This window comes from Rhododendron vialii, chromosome 4a, assembly GCF_030253575.1.
Source record: "Rhododendron vialii isolate Sample 1 chromosome 4a, ASM3025357v1".
Classification (NCBI taxonomy): domain Eukaryota; kingdom Viridiplantae; phylum Streptophyta; class Magnoliopsida; order Ericales; family Ericaceae; genus Rhododendron; species Rhododendron vialii.
The window spans coordinates 18,039,396-18,048,656 of record NC_080560.1 but is presented as its reverse complement, the minus strand read 5'-3'; the positions used below and the strand labels follow the sequence as shown (position 1 = coordinate 18,048,656).

Genomic DNA, 9,261 nt, shown 5'->3' with positions numbered 1-9,261 from the left:
TGTCTAATATAGTTAAGTAACTGCAATTCTGTTGAATGACAGGTTATGGGTGATTTCGTATCCCTAACAGGGCGATGATGAAATAATTACAATGTTAATAAAGGTAGTGCTTGGCGGGGTACCTTTTGTTGCAGCCATGAGTACCCTCGTGCTTTTCCTAATACCTTTCTGAGCCCACTTGATGCTCATATGAAGAACCAAACAGGTGGCTATGATGTGTTATGAGCTGAGCCAAATTTGGTAAAATTTGTCTTATCATCGCGCACACAAATTGTTGTATTCGCAACTTGTTTAACGATGTCATTGGAACCGTTTGATTAATGGTTGTTTTGCCAAACTGGCTAAATGCTCATGTATAACCTCAAAAGTGCTGTTAATATTTGGTGTTAAAAGCACGGTGGGAAGTCATCGTGATTGCCATTACAGGTATTTCGCTGACCAAACACACAGCGACACATTTCAAAATTATGCAAATGGGTGCATTTTTTGTACAGTGACTCATAATTGAACTTTTCTTCAGTTGGGTTTTAAATTGTATTGTTGAATTAGGTACGGTAGCTATATAGATCTCTCTACATCTATTTACATGGTGTTCTGATTTTAGATTACAATAAAATCAAGAGTGTGAAGTATAGACCCCGTAATTAATGCTGCCTCCAATGCTTCTGTCAATTGGTTGCATGAATTCCTATCTTTATCACTTGGTCTTCTGTTATTATCTTGTGGTTGTGATGGTTGATCAATGAAAGAGTGAAAATTAGTATTATCAAATTGAAATTTGTTTTTGATTTTAGAGTTTCTCTGGAAAAGTATTCTTTGATGAGGCCTATTTCCCAGGTTGTTCATGAAATAGATTGATCACTGAGGGAAGCATACCAATCCTGGCTGCCTAATGTTCTCCAATTAACACGCTCAGTAATTGGGATCTCAGAAGTCTCTTTCCTCATACCAGCACTTTCCTGCCTTCCGCATTTGGTTCCTTAAAAACTATAAGGAGATCGTAAGTTCTAATTCCCTTCACCTCCTTGGAATAATTTAAACTTCCTCACGGTTGTGCTTGCCCCACAAGCATTTCTGCAGTTTTGGTTCAGTGCCCATACTTCTTGCTAAATGTGCTGCAAGCAATAGATACACCTTAGATGAAACTGTAGTCAGGTATCCAGGTTCTTATCATATGTATTCAACTGTTGGTTTCTTGCTAAATTACCAATTATGGTAGTTTCATAAACTTGTGAGGGCTGTCAATATACTTTCATACCAGCTATCACAAAGTTTTGTCTGAATGAGTTGTGTTAGAACCCACAGTAAACAAGTAAAATACAGATACTTAAATGTGCCTCCTAAGGTCTAATGGGTGTTTGATAATAATGTACCATTTGTTCAAATTTCCTGTTTAGTTTTGTCTAATAAGTCTTTCTTTTTCTCTAAAGCGATCATGAACTTCTTGGAACAAAGTGCAAATAGATCTATTTTACTGCTTTTGGTATGGCAATCAATAATCATCTTTTTAATGGAACTTGGCATTTGAACAAAGTGCAAGTTACAGAACTTGGACTATTATGTAGGGATCATGTCATTGCTTTTAAGATAAAAACAGAGAGATTACTTTTCCCAGTTTTACCATGTGGAGTGTCCTTGTGGAGTCGGATCTTTGTGTAGGGTTGATTCTTACTCATTGCCAAGTAAGTGTCCATAGTTTTGTAAATTACATTCCAAATACTACGGTATTGATCATTTTCCTCTTGCTCTAATAAATGTGCATTTTCAGATCTGTTACCATGTCCTTGAGCTATTACATGGAATTTGGACCCCTATTCTTTGATCTGTATGTAACTTGCTTTTCCTTTGTCCTGAGAATCTGAATTCATGTTTCATTTTGTTACTAATCACTATTCATTTTTGGTCCATTGATGTACTTATCAAAAAAAAATTTGGTCCATTGATGTCTGTTACAGATGAAAGATTATATTGCGACTCCAAAACCTAATGGTTATCAGAGTCTTCATACAACAATAATTCCATTTCTTTATGAGACCATGTTTCAGCTACAAGTTCAGGTTTGGTCTTTAATCTCCAACTTTTTTCTCATTATGCAATTTCTCTTTTTTGATTCTCTAAATGTTGTTTAATGTCATATCCTTATTACTCGTCACTTTTAGTCCTTTGAAAAACATTCAATTTGAGATGGGATGTACTATTAAAACCTTACAGTGATCTGTTGAATTTATGAAAAAATATAGCCCTTAACAGCGAAGAATAGTAAAGAAGGATTCATGTATCAGATGCCCTTTAATTGTAACATGGGGCTTAGTTTTGTTTGGATTTCCCTTCTGGTATTCAGTCATATTTTCCCTTTTTATGGTTGACACATAAGAACTAAAGAGGTGGATCTGATAGTAGAGAGAGGCATTGCTACCCCTTATAGTGGCAAGGTTTTGGTTAACGGTTTAGTTGGTCATGCAAGCATTGCCCTCAGGGTATTTCTCTTTGATCCTTGCTAATTTAATAGTCTTCCTTCATCCTTTAAGGAATTTTCTTTTTACATTTCTTTGGATTTTCATTCCTATTCTATTTCTTCATTCCCTCCTACATGAATTTATAAAACCCGTCTAACTGATGTGCGCAGTATCAATCCACTCAATCCAAAGGGCCGGGGATGTAAGTGTCCTATGGTTAGACACACCCCCTTTAGATGGAGGGGTTTCATGAGAAAAGAAAGCAAAAAATAGCTTTTTGACCTTTTCATTTCCATTTGAAGATTTTAAATAATGACTTTACTATACCCATGCTTATTAGCTTTTCTTTTTGGTTTTCTCACCAATGCTACAATAGGGAGATATGTTGGTGGTTGGGTTGAAGGACTAGGAATGGTATTAAATGTAATTGCTGGCTTATGTACTACGTTGATTAGCTATGAACATAACTTATTGTGTGGTTGTCACTTAATTTTGTTAAGTCTGCCTTTAATTTCTAAGTGAGTTGTCCTGCTTTTCTAGCTGATTGCGATCCAGTAGTGTAATGTGGAATAATGCATTTGTCATTTCGTTCAATCTGTATTTCATGGTTTTGGATAGGTCAACCCTTTCGAATTACTATGCAGTATATGAATTTTTGTAGCTTCCCATGTGAATTTAGCCTCTCTTGCATGAAGATAATATTGAAAAGACTAAGAAAAGTTGATAGTTCAATTTAAGGATGAGGAATGGGTTAAAGTGTTGTTGGCTCATGAGATACTATATTGATTAACAATGAATATAATTTTTTACACGGTCACATCTTATTTTTCTTGTTTAACTCTGCTTTTAATTGTTTCCTAATCTTCTTAGGCATTGTCAAGCATAATTTTATATGAGGTATGCGTCACATAATACAATTCCTGCCCGCTTACTTTGGATACCCAACAATCGCTTATTAAGTATCCAATGTGCTTTTAACATATAATGCAACAGTTGCTCATTTCCTTACTCGCACGTATAACTTTGAAAACGCATCACCTTTGGCGATGATTTTGTGGAAAGTGAAATGATTTAGATGAGCATGAGTCACTGTACAAGAAATATAAATATATCAAGGATCTTGTTCATACTATTCATGTTAATAGTCAATCAGTTTTTAAGATCACCGATTATGCTTATAATTTAGATGATAATATTTGCAGAAACTTGTTGATCAATCATGGAGATCTTTGATTGGTAACACGTTTTGGCTGCCACTCAAACACCAGGAGAAACAGGAAAGAAGCGATTCTAAAGAGCTGCAGATTATAATTTACGTGGGTATTTGAGGTATGTGCTAACCTTAGAATCATTCACTATCAATCTGTTTTTAATATTTAAAACTTTAAAAGGACTAATTCCAAACACTATGCTGGCTCGGTGGTTTTTGTGGGGCCTCGCCACTGCTGAGTTCGCTTCCTTTCTCGACTTTCTTCCGTTCGTTTCAATCTTCCCGCGTTTTCTGAACGCTGAGCGGTGGATGAGGTTCAGGTGGCCGATAAATATCCGCCTTACTCGACAAGTTTGTCTAATTTTTTCCTCCTGTTGACTGACTCTATTTGTGCATGTGTTGTGGTGTTCTAAGAATAAATGGATGTGGGTGTGCGTTTACACAAACTGCTGGTTTTAATTCAAAGGCAATACATTGTTAGTCCGTTATAGTATCCAGTTAAGAATATAGGTTTAGGTTCTGCGCCTTCTGCCTAAGCAATTGACTGTTAGTCCTAGAGCCACACACACTGTTTAAATTGTTCAATGCGGCATTTATAGGAAAATAGTAAGGTACGCCTGTTTCGTTGTACCTAAGGTTCCACGGTAATGAGTTGACTTGATTATTTCTCATGTTGTTACCTATCTGATGCAATGGATGATGATGAATTGTTAGTTTTTGGAAGAAATATAAATATTGGAACCACATTTTGATTTTCTGAAATGAATAAATGGCTGTGCCTCTTTATTTTGTTTCTCTAATCAGTAGTATCACGTGTTTTCTGAGTGTGCTTATTCAAACAAAATTTGGAGTATGATAATGGACAGATGCAATATTCAAACTTCAGAAGACCTCTTTTCTGGTCAGAGGAACTGGGATGGGCAAGTGGTTATCTTGGGGGAACCTCCTTCCATTCTGCTATTCTCAGGCTGCAGTTTGCCGCTGTTGTCTATGATTTTTGGTTGGAAAGAAATGCTAGAGTTTTTGCAGGAAAAGTCAGGTATTTCAGTTCTGTTCTCAATTGCATCAGTGGTGACATGAGGAACAGGATTTGTACATGGAAGAAAATAGGCAATAGTCATAAGAACTGGTCCTTATATTTAGTTGGAATGTCCCTACTAAGATTCTAAAAGACTGATTTGTAGCGTTTTGTTTTGGCTCTTTTTGCTTGCTGTGTATTCATGACTTTCCTATTTCCAACTTGTCCAAGACCGTCGTTGAACTCTTTCTTTTTTTTGATCGGACCGTCGTTGAACTTCAGACATGCATTTTGCGCAAATGTACTTTGTTCCTCATCTTTAAGAGCCTATGCTAATATTTGTTCTCATGCATTTTGGGCTTCCAAAGAACTTCAGACAAACAATGCAAAGTGCAGAATGATTGCCAACCAAAGCTTTTCCAGATAACCCCGAACAAAAAACATCCATTTCAGCCCCAAAACACAACAAGAAATCCTCTGCAATTGGCAAAAAAACATTCTCTTCAATGGGCATGATGCTCGTGTCTTGCACGAGGCAGGACCTAGTCTCCTATCTCTCTCTCCTAAATAAAAAGAACGGGTTTTTGGATGACAACTTTCAATTTTGGACCAATTTGCCCTTTAATTTCTGTCATATTACCAATGGCCCAACCAAAACTCAAACCATATCAGGCTGCCACGTATTTTCCCCGCTTTACTCTCCCTCCCTCCCCCCGAAAGAGAGCTGTTAATTGCGCCCCCCCTCCCCCCCTCCGTGTCGGGGGGTCTGACACTGGCCATCCGATTTTTCGGTTTTACCCATGCTCTCTCTCTCTCTCTCTCTCTCTCTCTCTCTCTCTCCGCATTCTCTCTCTCTTATTTTATTTGTTTATAAAATTATAAATGCTAATAACTTTTTTTTCACCTATTTTTTAAAAATAAATTATATATTTTTGAAAATCTACTCAATGAAACCTATCAAACGAGCCTAATATTGATGGTGAAATAATATAAAAGGGAAAAATTATATTTTTGTAGTAGTTTAAAATGTATAAAGAGGTTGAAAAATTAAGTGTTCTAAATTTCAATCTGTTTGAACCGATGGAAAGATTTTAGTTTTCTGATCATTTTATCCTAAATGGTCATAATTAAATTTTGACTATATGGCTCTCGTTGACTAACCCTAAGAAAGTTGAAGAATCAAATATCTCTTAGGATTAATCAACGAGAGCCTTAGAGTCAAAATTTAACTATGACTATTTAGGATAAAATGATTAGAACAATAAAATATTTCCACCGGTTTAAATGGATTGAAATTTAGAACACTTAATTTTTTAATCATATTTTTTAATATATAAACTGTCTGAAAATGTTGAAAACACGTATTTTTTTAAATAAATTTTATATATTTGAAATCTACTTAACGAAACGTATCAAACACGTCTAATATTGAATATGAAAAATTGAATAATTTTTTTGGGCCCAATATATTATCTCTTTGTTTTTTTTTTTTTGCCCTTCATTTTTTGAAACTTCTATATTTGAGTTTTCAAGTAAATTATGTATGTTGAATCCACTTAAATTTACTTTATATTTCTTTGAATAGTCAATAATGCAAATTGAAATCGAATTTCATTTAATTATAATTGAGTATATAGAACCAATACATGAACATAAATAAATACACAAATTTAGTCAATATTTTCGCCAAATTGTGGTTGTCGTCCCGGTGGATCTATTTGCATCACTTCGTACCACAATTGGAGGCGTGGTTCATAAGGATGAGCCCATCCGTGTGCTTCATTTGATGCATTTGGCCTCCACCATATGATGATGGGTGGTACAGGGTAATGACGGTATAGGGAAACTTGCACGAAGTGATTGCCATTAACACGACCAATAGCTATATGTGTGCCCATTTCTAATGGAACTGGATGGGAGCTCAACGGCAAGTGAGTGAAACAACTCGAAGCAATCATATCAAATGTATGTAGTACAACGTTGTATGTTGATGCAATGACAAGTCCCAATGATATAGAATCAATCCAATGATCCTCTGGTGCCGATGGGTGGAAGCAACAAAGTCTTTGAAGCACCTGGGGTATATAAATACGTTCTGGATAAAGCTGATCGTACAGGACCCTATTTTGTTCGATCTCTTGGATAAGGTCCTGTCGTACTTGAGCCCATTCATCTTCAGAACCATAGAGTTGCGCGGCTATCACCCTAAAGCCACAATGACCGTTGACTCGAACGTCAACACAGTGGAAAATATAATGTTGATACTGCTGAGGAAATTTCTGAACGAGGTGATCCCTCCCATTGCTCCTTTGCGATGTTGGAATACGTGAGGCCTGATGTTAAGTGCCAAAATATACATATTTTGGCCTTTCAATCTACATTTATTAGTCCTTTATTTTTGTTAACTGATTTTTATTCTGTGTTTTAATGTTTATAGGTTTCTCAAGCTCAGTTTCCAATAATTTGGGTAAAAAGAAGATTTTATAGAAGTTCTGGATCAAATGCAAAGTCCTTCGAAGTTGAATGACTAATGTTTTACTATGTGAAGTCTAAGGGCCTTTTATGTTATTAGGGGATTAAAAAAACCTACTCCTATATAAGTCAGTGGCCGAAGGGGGGCTGCAGAAAAGAAGAAGAAAAAAGGCTGCTGCTACCGTTCTTTGTTCTGCATATTGTTTACAGTATTTTTCTTCCGAGTTTTTCCTTTCAAGTTTTTATGTTTTGTTCAATTACTCGCATTCTAGTAACTAGTTTTAATTTCTGTTCTTTATAAAAGTTATTCATTGGAATTTATTTGGTTGATATCTTCGTTTGTTTTCCATTCTAAGCAATAGAAGCATGATACAATCTAGGATTTCTTCTGTTTCTTGCGCAATGTTTAGTGAGTAGTTATTTAGGTAGGGTCGCGGGGTGATTAGCACACCGTGGCCAGTTCGGGCATTGCTCCTATTTTCAAACAATGAAAAAGATAATTTTAGATTGAAAAAATACTTCCCGCAGATGAACCCATGTATTGTCGGAGCCCATGTGAACGGGAAAATGGGGGTCCAAAACTCATTCTCCACTGCGCATGTGTAAACGGCGACCATAGGGTCTCGCATCTTGCGGGGTATCTTTTTCAATCCAAAGTTGAACGTTTTTAAGAATACCGAATGGAGCAGGTTAGTCCGGTTTGGTTACGAGTGCTATAAACCCTACGAAAATACCTCTTTTTAATTATTTGTAAAGAACAATCACTTTCTTAGGTTTTAATTAATCTAAATCAAAACAAGGGGTGGCTACCTAAGAGCCAGTTTAATTAGTAACAACCCGAGTTTTTAGTCAGCACACATCACCGTCTTTGTGGATTCGACTCCGATCTTATCAGATATTATGTTGCGTCAGTCTCCGCTCTACGCTTGGGGCAACCCATTATTTTAGGTCTTGGAATCCGTCAAGCACCCGAGATTCTGAAGTGGATACTGTGAAGGAAGGTATACGACCTCTATGCTGCTCATCTCTGCATGTAGGTCGACCCCTGTGTTCTGTGTTGTATGCTGGAGGTCGAACTGTGCAACGAGATGGACCCGCCATATTGAGAAACCTATCCATCATAGACTCTCGATTGTCGGAATCCATTTCATTTAATCTTTCAATAAGCTGAGCTGCCCTGTCGGATCGTGCTCCCTCATCAGTATGCCTCTGGGCGTGCATAGACAATGTACTCCAGTGAGGGTGGATAGAGTTTAGCGGAATTAATCTGTCCACAGAACGATAAAGTGCAATATCGTGAAAGCATGGCAATCTGTGTGTCCTTTTGATCTTACAAAAGCAAAGGCCGGCTTCGTTATCAGTGTGTTATGTCTGCTTATGGATCAAGTTCATTGCCTATAATGAAATGCGACCTCTGATTTCACTATAAATGCCTTTATGTAGATGTATGTGTCGTGGAATATAAAGAGATTTTTGGAACGACCCCTGAATATCCCCGAACTGGCTGCTCAACGTCTTTTCTATTTTCTGAAAAGATGTTTGAAGCGAGGACATGGTATCTCCCAAGTATCGTTTGAGCCTCGCATGCGCAGACTCCGCCCTGCAATTTAATAATACACTATGTTAAATAGGAAAGTTACATAAAGTATTCTTTAGTGCAGGACAGTAAATGTACAATGACTAAATGAAAGTTACCTTTGGCTTGAATTGCTCTCGAGGTGCATAAACTGGTTTATATATACTGTAACAAATCGCTCTTTGTAAGGACCTAACCATGTATCCAAAAGGTATTGTATGGCATTAGAGTATTGCTCAAACTTTTCCCACATGACATTCCACCTCTGTTGTAAAGACATCGGTGTCGATGAATGAATAAGCAACTGCCATGCCTCGGAAAACTCGTCCCACCTCATACCAAGCATAGGGCTGCACTTCTTCATTACACACTGGTTTATGTGCCAAATACAAAGGATGTGTTGTGCGAAGGGGAAACATATTTCAATGGCGCCAAGAAGTGCCAGATCCTTATCCGAAACAACCACCGATTACAACGCTGCCCATTTTCCAACCATCCATCTCTTTAAAGTATCCAATACCCATATCAA

General features: G+C 37.0%; 1 long non-coding RNA gene across 7 annotated transcripts; it reads left to right on the top strand.

The window, feature by feature from the left end:
• On the top strand, window positions 1-4,996 carry LOC131322755 (uncharacterized). Of its 7 annotated transcripts, XR_009198950.1 has the most exons (4): window positions 116-1,155; window positions 1,431-1,483; window positions 1,769-1,825; window positions 1,956-4,996. It is a non-coding gene; the product is annotated as an uncharacterized LOC131322755 (long non-coding RNA). The 7 variants fall into 7 exon arrangements; XR_009198945.1 differs by adding an exon at window positions 1-103 and having other exon boundaries at window positions 838-1,825; XR_009198946.1 differs by having other exon boundaries at window positions 116-1,000; window positions 1,081-1,825.
• The last annotated feature ends 4,265 nt before the right edge of the window (window positions 4,997-9,261 follow it).